This window comes from Triturus cristatus, chromosome 9 (assembly GCF_964204655.1).
Source record: "Triturus cristatus chromosome 9, aTriCri1.1, whole genome shotgun sequence".
Lineage (NCBI taxonomy): Eukaryota > Metazoa > Chordata > Amphibia > Caudata > Salamandridae > Triturus > Triturus cristatus.
The window spans coordinates 274,449,123-274,469,622 of NC_140592.1; positions in this window are offsets into that span (position 1 = coordinate 274,449,123).

The following is a 20,500-nucleotide window of genomic DNA, read 5'->3' on the forward strand; positions in this document are numbered from 1 at the left end:
CCTGGCTGATGAGGGTTATGAACCCGAAACCGGTCCCAGGATGCTTGTTTCCGGTCCAGGGAAGACATGGCTTGGCAGTTCGGGCTGGACTGTTCCCATGAGGCACCGGGTCAGCCTGATTTGCATATGGCCATGTCTGAACTGGGGTGGTGGAGTGAGCTAAAGAATGATGATGGATTAAACCCAGATCAGTTGACTGGGGGTGAGTGTTTGATTAGCTCAAACGCTCCGACCGTCAACCTCTTTGGTATCGCTTTGTTCGCCCTAAGTTGGCAGGGTATGCCCAGACGTGGGTCCCTTGCTCACTTTGCCACTAGATTCAAGATAGCCTGGCTGATGGGGGTTATGAACCCGAAACCGGTCCCAGGATGCTTGTTTCCGGTCCAGGGAAGACATGGCTTGGCAGTTAGGGCTGGACTGTTCCCATGAGGCACAGGGTCAGACTGATTTGCATATGGCCATGTCTGAACTGGGGTGGTGGAGTGAGCTAAAGAATGATGATGGATTAAACCCAGATCAGTTGACTGGGGGTGAGTGTTTGATTAGCTCAAACGCTCCGTCCATCATCCCCTTTGGTATCGCTTAGCACCTTATTGATAGCAAGTTAACTAACCCTAGGAAGCTTGCTGAGGAGCGGACTGCTGGGTTAGTACCAGGGTCGACAAGGGTCATGTGGGAGATTCCGCCAAAGGTGGGCAGGGTCCCCAGCAGAAGAGTGCGGGGGACAAGGGTAAACAGAGGGAGTTCCAGAAAGGGCCCCAAAGTAATTCCCAAGAGAAGGGTTCCCAGCCTCCCCCTGAGAAGAAGTCAAAGCCCCTGACAGGTAAACCTGTTCAAAGGGGGCCAGTTACCTGCTTTCAGTGTAAACAGTTGGGACACCGTTGGTATGATCCCCAGTGTCCCCAAAAGGGTCAGTATGTGCCACCCGTGCACCCCCTGTCAGATGGCCAGTGTAGCCCTGGGAGTGGAGGAGAAGGGTGCCCAAGGTGGGTGGGGTCCCGCAGAAATGTCCCTTGTCTCATTAGGAGACTTTGAGGTGGTCCCTCAAGCTCAACTGCCTGGTAACACTAAGAAATACAGACAATGGGTGACTATCAATGGCCATAGAGTGGAGGCTTTTAGAGACACAGGAGCCAGTGTGACAGCTGTCAAGTGTCACCTGGTGTCTCATGAGCAGGTTGTTCCCAATGCCTTTTACCCAGTTGTTGCTGCTGACAACACAGAGAGCCACTGCAAGGTGGCTCAGGTTCCCTTTGAGTGGGGTGGGGTCTCTGGTACTCTTCAGGTAGCTGTGAGGCCAGCCATGCCTGTGGATTGTCTGTTGGGCAATGATTTGGAGAGCTCCCCTTGGGCTAAGGTGGAGAAGAAGGCTCATTTGGAGATGTTGGGTCTGCCTGAGTGGGCGTGTGTTACCACTCGGTCTATGGCAGCCAGTAAGGGTGTTGAAGAGGTCCTGGAGCCTGAAAGTATGGCCCATGGACCTGCCTTAAAGAGCAGAGGTAGGGGGCATGGGAAACCAGCCCCATTGTTCCCACGGGCCAGGAGGAGGCAGACCTTGAGGGGGATGCCCTGGCACCTATAGGGGAGCAAGTTGCTGAACTGGGGGGCGTGCCTGAGCTGACCCATTGGCAGAAAGAAGGAGGACCCTCCAGGGAGGAATTTTGTGCAGAACAGAAGAAGTGCCCTTCTCTTGTGGGTTTGCGGCAACAGGCCATAAACCAGGCCGCAGGTGATCAGTCTGGATCACATTGGATCTACTGGGAGAAGGACCTCCTGTATAGAGAGCCTAAGGTTGCTGAGCCTGGGTCAGCCCGTGTGCTGGTGGTACCCCAGCGCTTCAGAGCCTTCCTACTGGGGTTGGCTCATGATGTACCTTTAGCTGGACATCTGGGGCAGGACAAGACCTTTGAGAGGCTTGTCACCCACTTTTATTGGCCCCAGATGCGAAATAGTTCAGATACTCATTGTAGGACCTGTCAAACTTGCCAGGCAAGTGGGAAAAGTGGAAAAAAGCAAAAGGCTCCTCTCCAACCTTTCCCGGTAGTCAGTACCCCCTTTGAACGGGTGGGCATTGACATTGTTTGGCCACTGGACCCCAAGACAGCCATGGGCAACAGGTTTATCCTGGTCTTGGTGGACCATGCTACCCGGTAGCCATCCCGCTCAGGACAGTGACGGCCCCTGTGGTGAGACGTGCACTGATGGGGATTTTCTCCCATGTGGGGATCCCCAGAGAGGTGGTGTCAGACCATGGTACCAATTTCATATCCAATTATATGAAATCCCTTTGGAAGTAGTGTGGTGTTACCTACAAGTTCACCACTCCTTACCACCCCCAAGGTAATGGGCTGGTTGAAAGATTCAACCGGACCCTTAAAGGCATGATCATGGGTCTTGAGGAACCAATGAGGTATAAGTGGGACGTCCTCTTGCCATGCCTTCTGTTTGCTTACCGTAAGGTGTCACAAAAGTCCCTAGGGTTCAGTCCCTTTGAACTGTTGTATGGACACCCGGTAAGAGGACCTCTGAGTCTGGTCAAGGAAGGCTGGGGGCAATCTCCCAGGAAACCTCCCAAGGATGTATACAGTTACATGCTGGCCTTCAGGAACCAGACTGAGTGATTCAGAGAGCTCGCTCAGGCGAATCTGGAAGCCAGCCAGGAAGAGATGAAGCGGTGGTACGATCAGAATGCCACTCAACCTGGACAGAAAGTTTGGGTCATGGCCCCTGTAGAGCCTTGTGCGCTCCTGGACAGGTGGACCGGTCCATTTGAGGTGGTGGAGCGCAAGAGTGATGTCACCTACCTGGTGAACTTGCGGGTCCTACATGTTAACTGCCTGAAGCCCCACTTAGAAAGGTCCAAAGTGGGCATGCTCCTAGCAACGGATGATGGAATGGAGGAGGAGACAGAGCCGCTTCCTGACCTCCTGTCTGCAACAGAGCAAGATGGGTCAGTGGATGGTGTCAGCCTCTCTGCCACACTGACCCCTGATCAGCAGCAAGATTGTCACCAACTGTTGGGACAATTCTCTGATTTTTTTTCCTTGGTTCCTGGTGTCACTGAGTGGTGCGTCCATGATGTGGACACTGGGGACAGTCCTCCTGTGAAGCACAAGGCTTACAGAGTGACTGACAAGGTCAGGACTTACATCAAGGAGGAAGTCTCCAAGATGTTTGCCTTAGGGTGATTAAGTCCTCCAACAGTCCTTGGGCCAGCCCAGTGGTCTTGGTCCCAAAGAAGAACTCCAAGCATTTAAGGAGTTGATTTCTAAACAACCATGGCTCTCTAGAATTACTAGACAACCCAATGCTAGCGGACCCTTGATACACCCAAAAAACACCTCTATGCCGTCCTTACCCGGTTGGAAATCAGTTCCCGCCATTAATAATCCAACCCGCCCACGCCGAAGCACCAATTTGCTTTCAGAGTTGGATCTACTGTCTCTACTTCACTCATATGCCCCTCCCCTCACGAACCCTATTACGCCCTCGTCAATGACCATTCCAACGATTCCCCTCAACCCACACAGGCCCATCAAACATAACACTAGAGGCGTCATTGACAACAACCTAAAAAGAGTCCCCCTCACTCAAGAACCTACTTCATCCCTCATCACGCCCCGCCTCAAATGCATCCTCTTAAACTGTAGATCGGCGGCTAGACACGCTGCAGATATAGCCGACCTCATTCTCTCACAAGATCTCGACTTGATACTGCTTACTGAAACCTGGCTAAATGAATCCTCCTCCCCTATCATTGACATACTAGTACCTCCTAACTATGACCTCATCAGATTGGATAGGACTGATAAAACAGGGGGAGGCATCGCTTGTATACACAGGAGTAGTATCTCAGTAAACAGATCACTTACACCGATATTCCCTTCCTGCGAGTACATATGCCTCAACATCACCAGTAATGACAAACCACTTTGCTCCTTACACACGATATATCATCCACCAGGTGACAATCTGGCCTTCATTGAGCACATCATGGACATGGTATCAACAAACACCAGGCACCAAAATACACAAATATTCTTAGGTGACTTCAATCTCCATTGGAATGACCACAATGATGTAGGGGTGAATAGCCTCAAAAACTTCTTAGAGGACCTAGAGCTTACCCAAATATGCAACAGCCCCACACACGACAAAGGCTCAATACTGGATATAATAATCTCTAAAAGAGATTGCACTCAGCTAGACTCGATCCAACATTGTGACTGGTCCGACCATCATATCATTACCTTCTTTATCAAGGAAGTAGTGAAACTGAACTTGGTGCAACCCACAAGACCTAAAGTCTGGAAAAGAGATACAAAAAAAATAAACCCGAACACCTTTCCATCGCCCAGTTACAACCTACTCATGCCTCCCACGGGATCGTCGGAAGTCCAAGACCTTACCAATCACTACCTTAATTCCATGACCAGGATAATAAATGAGGTAGCCCCCCTGCAACTAAAGAGAGCCTCCATAAAGGACTCCAAACCGTGGTACAATGACACGCTCAACAATTACAGACGCTCTCTCCGAGCCTCGGAACGCACCTGGAGGTCAACTCCTTCAGCCAACCACCTAAATACACTAAGGCAAAAGAGAAACGCATATTTCAGAAAGATCAAGCGCACTAAAGCAGAATTCTTCAGCCACCAACTAGACCAGGCCAGAAATCGTCCCAAAAAACTCTTCGAACTAATTAAAACACAATGTAAGGACACAAATCATCGGTCACAACACTTAGACAGCCGGCAACCCAACTGTGAAGAATTCTCTGCCTTCTTCACCCTGAAGACAGATAATATCAAGATTGATCTCCTCAATGATCTAACCCTACACACGGGACCGCACACGAAGTCATCCCCGGAAATGCCAATTGCACCGTACCACTTCCCATCACAGCCTAACCTTAAAAACGATGCCAACTGGTCATACTTTTCGACATACTCCGAAAAAGCCATAAGTAAAATACTTGGGGACATGAACCCTGCCAATCACTTTGCCGATCCTCTACCCGCAAACGCCGTTAAAAACCTAACACCACTACTTCTGCCCCTCTGGACTAAGATCATAAACAGTTCACTTCAACAAGGCTGCATCCCGGACACCCTCAAAATGGGGCAGGTCTCACCCATCCTTAAGAATCCCAAGGCTGACCCGACGGACCTAAACAACTATCGCCCTATCTCCAACATCCCCACACTAGCCAAACTCTTGGAAAAATGTGTACACCTCCAACTGACAAGGCATGTTGACCACTTTGACTTGCTGAATAAATACCAATCAGGATTCCGAGCAGGTTACAGTACCGAATCAGCCATGACACACATAATTGATGACGCGCTACAAATCCTGGATCAAAACGGAGCCTGCCTACTCATCCTGCTAGACTTATCCTCAGCTTTTGATACGGTCAAGCACGAGAACCTGTTGGATCTCCTGAAGCATAGAATGGGTCTATCAGGCGTAGTGCTAAACTGGTTTACCTCATTTCTCCAAAATCGAACACAACAATTCAAGGCCAACAACACCATGTCAAAACCCGTACCAGTTACACTAGGAGTACCGCAAGGGTCCTCTTTATCCCCGACTTTGTTTAACCCATTCATGGAACCCCTCACCGAACTTCTTCAAGCATCTAACGTGCACTACCACATATACGCGGATGACACGCAACTATACCTCAAGATCAACACCTTAGAAGACATCAAACTGCTCAACACAACGCTGAGGGACACCATCTCAAACTAAATGCCCAAAAAACCGAATTCCTGCTTATAGCTCCACCCGCCCAAGTCCCTGTAATGCAAGAGTGGATAAAACACCTGACGGCACTCAATGTTCAACCAATCATCGTTGACTCAGCCAAATCACTGGGTATAACTCTCGACAGTAGCCTCAATATGCAAAAACATATCAGCAATGCTACAAAGGGAGCTAACTACCAGATTAACACACTGAGGAAGTTGAAACCTTTCCTTCCAAGCAAGGACTTCAAGCAAGCAGTACAAGCACTAGTTATCCCCAGAGTGGATTACGGAAGCGTCTCTCTCTGCGGCCTACCCAAAGCAACTACGGCACCATTAAGAGCCTCAATCAACGCCGCAGCGAGACTCATCACCGGTTCTAAAAGAAATGTACACATCACACCAGACCTCAAATCACTGAACTGGCTTCCCCTGGAAGCCAGAATTCATTTGAAGATAGCGTGTTTAACACACAAAGCCATGCACCACAACGCACCTAGATATCTAACACAGAAGCTGACTATCTCTGGTGGGCTCAGATCTTCCAGAAGTGCGGAAAAACTATTACTAAAACCACAGAGATTCAACAAGAGAAAAACATACAACCGTACCTTCTCAGGAATGGCACAAAGAATCTGGAATGCTTTACCATCCAAAACCAGACTTAACCCCTCTATTGTCTCATTCAAAAAGGAAGTAAAATCAATTCTCATGGCCAAATTCACCTGATTAAGGCCCAATGTTTTGTGACGAACTAATACAGCGCGGCCATTACCCTGACTAGGATAAGGGACCTACTAAGCAATTTGCACATCCCATCGGCCTGTTGCTTGTCGCATGAGAATAGCGTCCTATTGTACCTGATCACCTTGCTTTTGTAACATGTTTTGTATTGATGTTTCAACTCGCCTTTGGTTTATGTATAAAACTTCATCTACTGTTAAGCGTTCTGATACCCGTAAGGGTCTTGTCCGCGCTCTATAAAACTTTCAAATAAATAAATAAATAACTAAATAAAGGCTGCCTCGCCTGGTGCCACACCTGAACTCAGGTTCTGTGTGGTCTACCGAGGACTCAATTCAGTCACCAGGACTGACGCGCACCGCATCCCCAGAGCTGATGAGCTCATCGATCAGTTATGGGCTGCCCGGTTCCTCAGCACGTTTGATTTGACGTCTGGGTACTGTCAGATCACCTTAACTGATGGGGCCAAAGAGAGGTCAGCATTCTCAAACACCAGATGGGCACTACCAATTCCGGGTTATGCCCTTTGGGATGAAGAATGCCCCTGCCACCTTTCAGAGGTTGGTCAACCAGGTGTTGGCTGGACTGGAAGATTTCAGTGCCGCCTACCTGGATGACATTGCAGTGTTCAGCGCCATTTGGGAAGAACATCTGCACCACCTCTGGGAAGTGTTGATGGCACTGCGCAAGGCAGGCCTCATGATCAAGATGAGTAAGTGCCAGATCGGGCAGGGTTTCGTGGTGTATTTGGGGCACCAGGTAGGGAGCGGCCAGGGGGTGCCCCTGCAACCCAAGATTGATACCATCCTGGCATGGGAACCCCAAAAGACTCAGACACAGGTGAAAGCCTTTTTAGGACTCACGGGGTACTACAGGAGGTTTGTCAAGGGGTATGGCAACATTGTTGCACCCTTGACTGAGCTGACTTCCAGGAAGCAGCCCAAGAAAGTGAACTGGACTGACACCTGTCAGAAGGCTTTTGACGCCCTGAAGACTGCCATGTGCACAGCACCCGTGCTTCAGGCACCCAACTTCTCAAAAGAATTCATTGTTCAAACAGACGCTTCAGAGCATGGTCTGGGGGCTGTTCTATCACAGATTAATGAGGAGGGCCTAGACCAACTTGTAGCCTTCATCAGTAGGAGGTCACTTCCACGGGAACAGAGGTGGAGTACAATTGAGCGTGAGGCATTTGCTGTGGTCTGGGCACTGAAGAAGTTGAGACCATACCTGTTTGGGACTCACTTCCGGGTTCAGACAGACCACAGGCCCCTCAGATGGTTGATGCAGATGAGGGCTGAGAACCCAAAGTTGTTGAGGTGGTCCATTTCCCTACAGGGGATGGACTTTACGGTGGAACACCGCCCTGGTACAGAAGACGACAATGCTGATGGTCTGTCCAGATTTTTCCGCCTTAGTAAAGAGAACTCCCAAGGGGAAGGGTAGTTCTCCCCATATTTCAGCTGGAGGGGACACGTGTTAGACCTGGTATCATTGGCGTGAGTCTCCCTTCCATTTTTTCTTATTGTCTCCTCTGTTTTTGATATGTTTTGCTGGTTTAGATGCTTTGGGCACTGTGCCACTGCTATTCAGTGCACAGTGCAAGTGCTCCCTATGTTAAATTGATGTACTGATTAGTGACTCCATGATTGGGTTATTTGATTTACTTGTCCGACCCTAGTACACTGCACCATGTTTGCCCAGGGCTTGTAAATCAAATGCTACTGGTGGGCTTGCAGCACTGGTTGTGCCACCCACAGAAGCAGTTTGTAAAGTGTGTCTCAGGTCTGCCATTGCAGAGCCTATGTGCAGTCTGGTACTGCCATTCTGACTGACCAAGTGCACCCACTTGCCAGTCCCTAAACCTTCCCTTATCTTCATATCAGACACCCCTATGGTAGGCCCAAGCGCAGGGTGCATTGTAAGTATAAAGTAGGACATGCCCTGGTGTGTGTGGCATGTCCTAATAGTGAATTACAGCCATTGTCATTTTTCACTATTGCAAGGCTACCTGTTCCCTATAGGCTAGAATGGGCAGTTTGATTATTACATCTTATAATCCTAACTGACTCAGGGAACATGGTAGACATTCAAATTTAGTATGTGAAGTTGGTTTTAACATTCTGTGTTTGACAATACCACTTTTAGAAAGTAGGTATTTTCTTGCTTAACTCTCCCAGCCTGCCTCTGCTAGGTTGTGTATTGTGTGTCTGGTCCTGTGAGTGACAGGGGCAGGGGATTCCAGGGGAGAGGGTGAGTCAGCACAGGGCTGAATAGGAAGATCTGCATGTAGATGAGTGGGAGGAGTTGCACCTGGGACCTGAATAGGGCTGTGCCTTCCCTCCACAATGCTGGCTCCACCTCCTGTGGTGTGTCTGATGTCTCTGCCCTGCACTCTGAAAGGAAAGAAGGAGTCAGGTAAACAAAGTGCTCCAGGACTGACCAGAACTGGTTTGGACTAGGCAAAGGCATCTCTGCCTTCAGAGAACAAAGAGAAAAGTAGTATAAATATGGGGACCCAAACCCCAAGACTTTAGATCACTTCTGGAACAACAAGAAGAAACCTCTGCCAAGGAGAAGAACCAAAAGAAGCTGTAGGAGCTGGACTGCCCCCCTGCCAGTGTGCTGTGTTGTTGGGTTGGCCTGCAGTGGTGTCTTCATTGCCAAGGAGAGGAGAAGGAACTTTTACAGAACATCTTGCAGAATATTTCTCCAAGGGCTTGAACTTGTGCTTGCCTCCTGCTGAAGTCTCAGGGACAACAGACTTCACCACCAGCTCCCCTCTGAATTTCCTTGCTGGGAATTCTATCTGCAGAAGCCTGCGTGTCGCTGGGAGCTGGAAGCGTGACGCAACGAGAAGAAGCGTGTCACCGCCGCAGCTGTAGTCATCGCATCGCCGGAGAAGCGTGCCGCCGCCGCATCTCCCAGATGCGTGCCTTCATCGCAGTTGTCTGCTGTCGCATCACCAGAGAAGCGCGTCGCAACTGTGAGGGTCGCCGTCACATCATCAGAGAAGCATGTCGCAGGGCCTGTCACGGCTCCAAAGTACAGAGTCGCCGCAAGGCTGCCAGGGCGTGTCGCATCATATCAACGTCGTCGCATCAAGGGTGCCATCTTATCGCATCACACCGGATTGTCACATCGCATCGAGGCGCCATCTCGCCGCATCCAACTGGGCTGCAGCACAAGAATCTGCGCATCACCTCCTCTCCGGTAAGGATCAAGACGCATCCCCTACTCTGCGCAAGCATTGTGGCACGACGCATCGTCTCCCCCGAAACACAGAACCGACACATCTCCAACGCTGTGAGCCTTTTGTTTATTTTGCGTTACACATCCAGGTTGTGAAAACTGTGTTGCATGTACCATCAACTTGAACTAAGCTAATTCTACCATCTTAAAGTCAATTTTGAGTACAGTATTGTGGATTTTTGTTGTTTGTGGTCTTGCGTTAAACCTATATAAAGAATACTTATTTTTATAAAACCTGTGTGGTGTCCATCTGTAGTGTTTTCACTGTATTACTGTATGTGTTCACAAATGCTTAACACACTGCCTCTGAGATAAGCCTGTCTGCGCGTGCCAAGCTACCAAGGGGGTGAGCAGGGGTTATCCAGTAGTGTAATCCCTTTCCCTGACTTAGAAGCAAGGGTCCCTATTTGGTCAAAGGTACCTACCTCTGCCAACTAGAGACCCCCAGTTCTAACAGTTAGGAAATTGATTCAAATTTTCCTGGGCTTTCGTTTAGCTGGAATTCTTTTAAACGGGTCACGAGGTACCCGTTGAATTTCCTGGACAAGATCGATGTTGGGAGAGTTTTTTAACACGGATACCACAAACCCCCTGATATCTGCACCTTCTAGTGCTTCAGGGACATTAATAAGTCTCAGATTGTTCTTCCTAGTGTGGTTCTCCAAACACTCAAGATCTTCCTTCAGTTCCTTATTCTGGGTTGCTAGCTTAACCATTTCCGTTGTAGACGTATGGAGTGCCTCCTTAATTTATGGTATCTTTTGTTCTAATCCATCAGTTCTTCATGAGACCTCCTCCAACTTCTGTGCTAACACCACACAGGATGCCTGAATCACTGCCTTGTTTGTGTCTGAAACTGTAAACCTGTTACTCATCTCATCCTTAAGAGACAGTAACATTTCTGCCAAAGAGCCTGATGGCATCGCTGGTTTATCAATCGCGGGGAGGGGATCTTGCTCGCCATCATTTGCGTCACAAACCTCTAGAGGGGTGAACCTATTTGAGATGTCAACTGCGGGATGGATGACAGAGAAAGGTTTCCCTGAACTCCCAAGGTCCATGGCTCCAATACTCAAGGCACCAGGAGAACCAGAAATGCCTGGTGATTGCATATTATATTGCGAGGGGACCGACATACCAGGAGCCTTGAGCTGAGAAGAGTCTGGTGGTGTAACAGACTATGACCTACTGGAGCTAGAAAAAGCTTCCTTGTCCAGGCCCAGGGTTGTAGATGAGGATGAAGACAGAACCATATAAAACACTTTTAAAGAGGGGGTTATTTTCACTTTTGAGGTTGATATTTTCTTACGCCTGCCTTTCCCTCTAGATTTGGCTCTGGAAGCAAAATCAGTATTAACACTTTTAATTTTGACTTGCTTTACCGTCACTGGTACTCGTACTTCAACTTCGGGGGGAAAGACTCAAGTAGACAGACTTAGTTGTGCAATATCAACATTGGCGCAAGACTGGACCGCCCTGGCACGCAGCGTGTATCTACAGCCTTTGGGTGGAGAAAGACCGAGTTGCTGCACTTTGCTTGTCTCCATACACTTGCAAATCCCCTCTTCCTTACTAGTTATCCGAGTAATCCGGGTAATCATATCGAGAGATTTCTCTTGATGGCATACACATACAAAACCAGATAGAAAGTCCCGCAATAGCCTAAATGAGCTCTTACCTTCCTTCAGAGAATAAGTAACGCCAGCCTTGCCGCAAACATTGCACCCAAAAACCTTCTCCAAGCGCCCTACCTGGATAGCCGAATCAACCACGCCGTCTCTCTCACCGCTACAACCAGGTCACACGCTGATGTGGTCTCCGGTGCGGACTCTGCCGCCTATAGCGCAGACCTTGAAGCAGGCTACACCGCTACACCGCCACTTACGAGCTGCGCCCTCCCACTGCGAAGCTCAGAGCGCCGGCGACCCTCCATGACGTTCTGGGGCCATATACCACGCTCGGCTGAAAACAAGAGACAGAGGGGAGAAAAGACGAACGAAAAAAAAGGACAAAAAGAAGCAACCACTTTAGGTAGGAATATAAGTAAAGAGAAAGCAAGTCTTAAATTGCAGATTTAATTCCAGGGCTTCTCCTAGTTGAGACCAGGCACGACTCAAGGGAGCATCGGCCGCGGCCGCCATGTTTCCCCCAGTTTATAATTGTTTTTAACTGCAATCATCTTGGACCCTGTTTATTCAGAGAGATACTGTGCTCTACTTAGCACTTACAAAAATCTTAATTTAATATTCATAGCTATCACTGGACTACGCCGAAAATACAAAGACAAAATATGCCAAGATGTGAGACTTTACCTCAGAGACAGACTTTGAGAAACGAACATTCTTCCTTTAGAAGAAGACGGTGTATGTAGATCAGCAAACCAAACAACTTTGTTATATAAACTGTAAATATTGGATTCAAGCTATTGTCATTATTAGAATATTTGTCTCCTATTCATTGAGCCATGATCCCACTGGAATAATTTTGTACATGGCAGACAGGCTTGTAAAAGTGTGAGTCATTGTTGAGGTGTTTAATTATTATAAACAGAATTAACTTTGCTGTCATCACAGTTCATATGTGTTCAGGGTGTTTGTTGCATGAAGAATGCACTTTTACACAATATGTATTATTTACAATCTTGAATAATCATGGACTGGTTCATGTAGGTGTTTCCAATAGTGACTGATCATCTGACCTGAAGAGAGTCTTTTAAAAATCTTTGAGTTGTGTATATCAATAGTAAAAGCAAATTTTAATAGTCAATCAATCTTTCCTAACATTTATAGCGTACCCACCACTAATAGGTCTCTTGGTGTGTAACGGTGATGCACACTCATTATGTGAAATAAATACTAACTGCTTGATCCCAATTTCTTCCCAGACACTTAATACCTTTCTTTTATGTGGCATAGTACATCAGTCTTCCATTTGCCAACCCTCAACCTTGTGGTGTTTGTACTGCATGATTACTATAACTTGTCATCACATTTTGTGGTTCAGACATAATCACTCTAGAAGCTACTGACTGTTTTTTATTGATATCCTGGCAAGGTTTATGGTGTCTGTGAGACATACGGTTGTTTGTTGACTGGAATGTGAGGCCTGGTCAAGCAACAGCCACTATCCCCTGCAGGTTGAACCACAAAAAGTCACTAAATTAACTTGTGCTTAAGCCTGGGTTGCTTGGCACAAAAAGCGGTCAAGCTTAACTTAAAAGCAATGTGTAAAGTATTTATGCAGCACACAAACAGTAATAAAGTGAAAACAGTACACATGAAAAATCCCACGACAATTTAGAAAATAGAATAAATGTAAAAAAATTATTTAACACCAAAGCAACAATCATCCAATCAGTAGATCCGGGGTTATGAATTTTTAAAATTTGTATTGAAAACTAGCGCCTAAAAGTTCAAAGCGCCAACCATGGACATCTAGTCGCACAAGACTAGGTAAAAGTAAAACTGTATGGCCAACGGGGTTGGTGCGTGGTTTGGACATAAGGAGTGGACTGGACCCTGTCAGCACTTTCCTTCGATTTAGAAAAATTCTCAAGAAAAATATTCTGAGCAGGGTGGGGCAAGGCTGCAGGAGGTGTCCAAGGAGGGAACATCATCGCCGGATAGGCTTGGGTCGAAGCCGTTGTGAAGATTACTGCATTTGGACTTAGTCTCTGAAATGAAAGTTGAAAATCTCCAGTGGGAAAAGGCAAAGGGCTGTAGGGGAAAACAGTTCCATGAGGTCGGATACCTCCTTGGCGAAGGACTGCTGAAACAGATATGCTGCTGTGGAGAAGAACATAGTGGGAGAAGCCACAAAGTCAATCCAACCTGTGAGGCATCTCGGGTGGATAGGCGAACAGGTTTGTCCTTGTCCCCAGACAGAGGGTAGCAGAGCAGCGGGACAAACAGGGCAGCAATCCATAACATCAGTAGTCCTTTAGAGCAGCAATCCAGCAGAGTGGCAGTCCTTCCAACAGCATAGCTGTCCTTCTTCATGGCAGAGTATCCACAGGTCCAGAAATGCACTGATGGGTTGGTCTGAGGTCCCCTTTTTATACCCTGGTTTCCTTGTTCTGGAATGTGTGAGAACTTTCTAGACTGTGGCTTTGAAGTGCATGGACTTTCCTGCCTACCCTGCCTGGCTCCAAAATGCCTGCAGTAACAATGTGGGGTTGTAAGGCCCTTTATGAGAAGGCAGAACACAGGTTATTACAGGTAAGTGGGGCTGTGTTCAGCTCTACCCCCATCCTGCCAGCAGATAGCCCGTTCAGGCTCACCTAATCCTTCTATTGTGGGGCTGTCTTGGATGAATTCACAAAGTCTGTCAGTTACACTCAAGTGCTAAGGGCAGAAAAACCCCAGCTTTCTAAAAGGGGCATTTTTTAAAATTGTAATCAAAAACCCAAATGTTATCATTAAATAGGGCTTATAATTACAATTCCAAAAACACCAAACACAACATAGCTACCAGCGCCCAATTGAGAAATGCAGCTTCTTAAATGTAATAAGGAATCCCCAATGTTATCCAATAGGAGGGTTAGGCCTCACAGTAGTGAAAAACAAATGTAAGAGTTTTTCTCCACCTGGACATGTAAACCTAGAAAGTACATTTCCAACGCTTTATTTACACAGCACCCAACCCTATTGGCTAGCTAGGGCCTACCTTAGGGGTGACTAATATGGAATAAAAGGAGAGTTTAATGTTTGGCAAGAGGGCTTGAATGCCAAGTCGAGATGACAGTGTCACACTGCATTCAGGCTGTAATGGTAGGCCTGGTGCATGTTTTAAAGACATACTTAAGTGGGTTGCACAATAAGTCCTGCAGGACCACTAGTATCATTTAATTTACAGGCCCTATTATATGGTATATCACTCTACAAGGGACTTATAAGTAAAATAAATATGCCAATTTGGTATAAGCCAATATATTCATGTTTATAGGGAGAAAGCACAAGCACTTTGCACTGGTTAGCAGTGGTAAAGGGCCAACAAAAGGGAATTCAGCATAAATTGAAGGGTACATTTCAGATTAATGACTGCTATTATCATGACTCCATTGGTTATTTAACTTTTGTTTTACCTTATATTATCTAGTACCATTTATGTCAACAAGAAAGAATTTGATTCAAAGAAACTGAGTATACTCTTAGAAGTTGTTTCAGCTAAATCCCACATGCATTTGAGATGATTGCGAGATTTCAAATGCCAATATTGCTATAGAACTCTACCATCTGGTGGTTAAAGTGCAGTACAAGTTTTACTTATATAATGAAGGTAACTACTATCTTAATTAATGTTTTAAGTGCATGAAAGCAAAGAGATTTGTCATAAATGGCTTATTGATAGGTTGACACAAATCATTCTTGGTGAACCAATCTCAGTAGGCTAATGTTAGAATCTTCGCATACTCCATAACAATCCTTTGCATGGAACAGGATAAAAAATGATCATGACAACCAATTGTATCAATTACTATGGCAAGAAATAAATAACAATAGAAAATTACAAGCCTGGAAATACTTGAATATAGCGCTGGAGGAATTTGCTGTGATGCCAATCTGAAACAATACTATAAACAAGGAATCGTTCAAAAAGGCAATCAACAGATTAACAAATCATCTATCAATTATACGAGATAAAGACATATTGGCAAAAAGAAAACACGCATGGCCAATAATTAGTGGGTTTACAAAAAAGCAGATTCAAGCTTATTTAGAAATTCCATGGACATTAAAAAACAAACAAATCTTTATAAAGGCAAGATTCAGTGTACTCCCTGGACTATGCCATCTTCCTCCATGGATGAAGTCCGAGGGGGATACAGTATGCAGATTGTGTAAAACGGGCGAGGAGAATATTGTCCATTTGTTGTGTATCTGCCCTGAACTGCATACTGAATGAAAAACTATACTTGAATTACATTTTAATGCGTGAGGAATAAGGACATGTAGGCAAGCTTGGATAAGGTGTCTGCATTCTAATGATATAAGTATGAATTCTGCTTTGGTAAAGTGTTTATTAAGAGTAAGAGCAAAATTGGAAGATTATAATTAAGAAAACTTTTGCACAGTATGAAACCTTGTTTACACTTTTGGTATATTTTATTGTAACTGGTTCAGAATTTGATGCTGCATTTTTTTATCTTGTTTTAGTGGTTTTATATTACAGTATATATTATATGTATAATGTCGCATTGTAAGACTGTAAGTAATCAAACAATAAAGAATTAGTATTATTAATATTATTAGCAATCCTTTCATCTTTTCTCCCTCAAGACTCCTCAAGGTAGCCTTTCATGTTCAGCCTGTACAAAAGACTACTAGCAGGCATCACCCTGCCATATAAGGATAGCAACTGTATGCCTATGTGTGCCTATGTGTGTATGAATGACATTTAGTGTTCAGGCAAAGAAAAAGGAAAAGAAGGTGACAAAAACTGGGCATACGGAGATGTAAATATACAACTTTAACGGATTATCAGAAATTCAGTCTAAGATTATAAATAGATTGTGCTAAATGCGTCAAAAACAAACATTATGATGGAAAGGTAGAAGGGTGAGGGAAGTATTTCCTTTCCATGGTCCTCATACTTAGTGTCAATTTCTTGTCCAATTATTAAAGAACCTAACAGGAATTGCATTTGAGGACGAAATTACATTTATGTTCAAAGTGAAACAAGGTGTGAATAAATGTAACCACCGACTTAATTAACAATTTCAAACCACACCTGGAATCAGAAAAAATAACCTCCCTAAGCTATGGTCCTATCAAGGCAGAATTAGTCAATGTTGCACTGATGTACTACGAAGGCAATGCACTCTAGATGGGTCCTCAAGTAAGGTTAACAAATTATAGAATAGATTGCCAAGAATGTATGCATTAATGGGGTACTGTGTAGCACAAACCTAAAACAAAACTGAATAGTGCTGTGCAGGCAAATACACAGCCAGGCATTGATTGGAGCAGAAGCTTGGTTCTGAAAGTGGATTTTATTGTGACTCAGTGTTCCTTGAAGAGGTATTTCTTCAGTTTTTCATAAATTAGGGCAGGGTTCGAGTAGACCTTATGTATTCAATGATTTGTTCTCGCTCTAGGTTAAATAAATTGGAGATGTGATGTTTTCTTGTTGTTTTCCTTTTTGCACTTCTTTATCTCCAGCCTGTGGTATTTTGGCTGCTGGTGTATTGAGAGTCACTAGAGTTGTTGTATTTGTCAGCCAGATAGATGGGCAAGGGCACTTGTGGTGACTTTGTAGCTGAGTCAGTTGATTTTTAATATGGTGTGGTCTGACAAAGGGAGCCAGTGGAGTTCCATCTGTGTTGCGTTATTGTCATCATATTTCTTCAAGTCATTGTAGGATGCCCTTAGCTGGGCCATTTTGGAGTCTGGAAGGCCATGTGGCAAGGTCCTGCCGCCTTCTAGATATGAGAGTATGGGAGCTGTTCAAATGTAGACTTCTGAGAGGAATTGTTTCACTTTCTTCAGTAGTGATAGCAGGTAAGTGGCCATGATGTTTTCCCTTGCAGTGTGTTCCTTGAGACTGGGTTTCAAGTCCATTCAGGTTCATTTTGTTGAGACAGGTTTGTACTAGTCATTGCTTCACATTCTTTGCAAATAGTGGGAATTCTGTCTTCGTGCGGTTAAAATTAAGGTAGATGCTAGATATCCAGGTCTTGATGTGGTGCTAGCAGTGTTTGAGGCTCTGGATTTCTGGATTGCAGGAGAGTTGTTTGTTGTCGGGCTATTGGTGAATTTTGATTTGGTTACTAATTGGAATTCTTCTGGGCCCTGAAGGTGCCTAATTGAACAAGATGGTGTTGGTTAAATACGGAGGAGGGAAACTCTGAAGGATGTAGTTAATTAAACCAATTCAGGACTTCAGGGTTTGTGAGCAGGAGTAGTGATCAACTTTATCAAATGCGGCTGAGAAGTTGAGCAAAATCGGTAGGTAGCTGTCAACTTTATCTGTAATCAGGAAGGCATTATCTATGATTTGTAATGTAGCTGTCTCCATGCTGCAGCATGATCTGAAGACAGATGATTAATCATGCAGGAGATGATTGGCATTGATTTAGTCTTGAAGTTGTGCTTAAACTGCTTTTTCATTTAGCTTGTTGATGAAGAGTAGGTTAGTGATGGGCAAGTAGTTGGCAAAGTCATACGTTTTGTGAGGGTTTCTTCTGGAATGGTAGTATATGCTCTATTTTCTGTGCTTCTTGGAAGATTGCTTAAGTGAGGTCGTTATTAATGATGGTATTTAAGAATGCAAGAGCTTCTCTTGAGAATGCTTTAATGAAGGATGGATGAGCTTAAGATGTCATCTTCATAAGAGTTGGCTTTGAGGGAGTTTCGGATATTGGCGATATTTGCAAGACACAGGAGGGGAGGAGGACCATCAGAGGTTGGCGCGGCAGAGAAGTATGCATGTTATTGGTGGTGTGCTGTCAAATATTTCATATTTTTTCACTGAAGAAGAGGACAATGGCATTGCACTTACCTATCAAATGTGGGATTAGAGTGGTAGACTGGGGGTTGATGTAGTGATTGATTCTCTTGAAGGGGTACAAGAAACAAGAGCGACCCTTACGTCAGTGGGAACTTGATGTATGTACCATGTCAAAAACAGTGGTTTATCTGAAATTTATTGTGACAAATTGTTTGGCAGAAACATAATTCAATGCATTCAGTTAATGAAAAATACATGATTGTAGTGTATCTTCATAAATGATTTTAATATACACACAATGGACAAAAACAGAAGCAGGTGTTCAGATGGTGGATCGATTATATACAGTTCCAGTGCAAAAACACATAAAAGTGAGACAATGACAGTGCTATACATAGACAAGTACTTTACATTTTACAAAGGCACCTTATATTGGCAATTTACTTAAACCTACTTATTTGTGTGTAATGGGGTCAACAGCGTTTCAAACATGTTTGCAGTATTAACTTTTCATAAGGACAGTGGGTGACAGGGACACCTGGGCAAATCGAGGCCACAGGGTAAAGTCTGTTGTCCATATCCTTGGCACTTAGTGTAATAGGAATTAAAATGGTACCTACTCAGGGAGTCAGAATGACCTAACTAGTCAAGGCTTGTGTAGATAACTTCACAAGAAATGCTGCATCAGGCACTGCAGACTTCTTAATTTGAGAGCCAGCAGAAAGAATGTATGCCCCTGTATGTTTTCGAGCTTGCACTTGCCAACTTGTTTAAATCACTCATGCGTGGATATTAATGGGAGGACCACGGTTGATTGATAATTCAAGTAAGGAAACCAAAGAAGCCGCTATTTGTACAAACATCAGTGCATCATCAATGATGGTATTTAAGAATGCAAGAGCTTCTCTTGAGAATGCTTTAATGAAGGATAAATGAGCTTAAGATGTCATCTTCATAAGAGTTGGCTTTGAGGGAGTTTTGGATATTGGCGACATTTGCAAGACACAGGAGGGAAGGAGGACCATCAGAGGTTGGGGCGGCAGAGAAGTATGCATGTTATTGGTGGTGTGCTGTCAAATATTTTATATTTTTTCACTGAAGAAGAGGACAATGGCATTGCACCTACCTGTCAAATGTGGGATTAGAGTGGTAGACTGGGAGTTGATGTAGTGATTGATTCTCTTGAAGGGGTACAAGAAACAAGTTTGACCCTTACGCCAGTGGGAACTTGATGTATGTACAATGTCAAAAACAGTGGTTTATCTGAAATTTATTGTGACAAATTATTGTTTGGCAGAAACATAATTCAATACATACAGTTAATGAAAAATACATGATTGAAGTGTATCTTCATAAGTGATTTTAATATACACACAGTGGACAAAAACAGAAGCAGGTGTTCAGATGGTGTATCGATTATATACAGTTCCAGTTACACAAAAATAAAAAAAATTGGTGCATGTTGTACCAGTGCAAAAACACATAAAAGTGAGACAATGACAGTGCTATACATAGACAAGTACTTTACATTTTACAATGGCGCCTTATATTGGCAATTTACTTAAACCTATTTATTTGTGTGTAATGGGGTCAACAGCGTTTCAAACATGTTTGCAGTATTAACTTTTCATAAGGACAGTGGGTGACAGTGACACCTGGGCAAATCGAGGCCACAGGGTAAAGTCTGTTGTCCATATCCTTGGCACTTAGTGTATTAGGAATTAAAATGGTACCTACTCAGGGAGTCAGAATGACCTAACTAGTCAAGGCTTGTGTAGATAACTTCACAAGAAATGCTGCATCATGCACTGCAGACTTCTTAATTTGAGAGCCAGCAGAAAGAATTTATGCCCCTGTATGTTTTCGAGCTTGCACTTGCCAACTTGTTTAAATCACTCATGCGTGGATATTAATGGGAGGACCGTGGTTGATTGATAATTCAAGTAAGGAAACCAAAGAAGCCGCTATTTGTACAAACATCAGTGCATCATCACTGTACCTGTGTGGGAATACCCATCAGTTGCGGCTGGTGTCAGGGCAAAGTGGTGGGGCGGGGACAAGGGGGAAAAAATAAACAACAAAAAAATACTAACTTACCTGAATGCTCGCTGCATTGCTTCATCGCTGTTCTTTTGGCTCCACTGCAGGCACAGGCTCCCAGACTGCCCTGCGGCCAATTCCAATGCTGTTCTCATGGATGCAGGATTGGCCTGAGTGGCCTGGATTTTCACTCCCAGAGAGGTGGGGAGCCTGTGCCTGCTGTCTCCAACCCGCCAACGCAGCTCGGGTTGGAGACAGCTTCTATG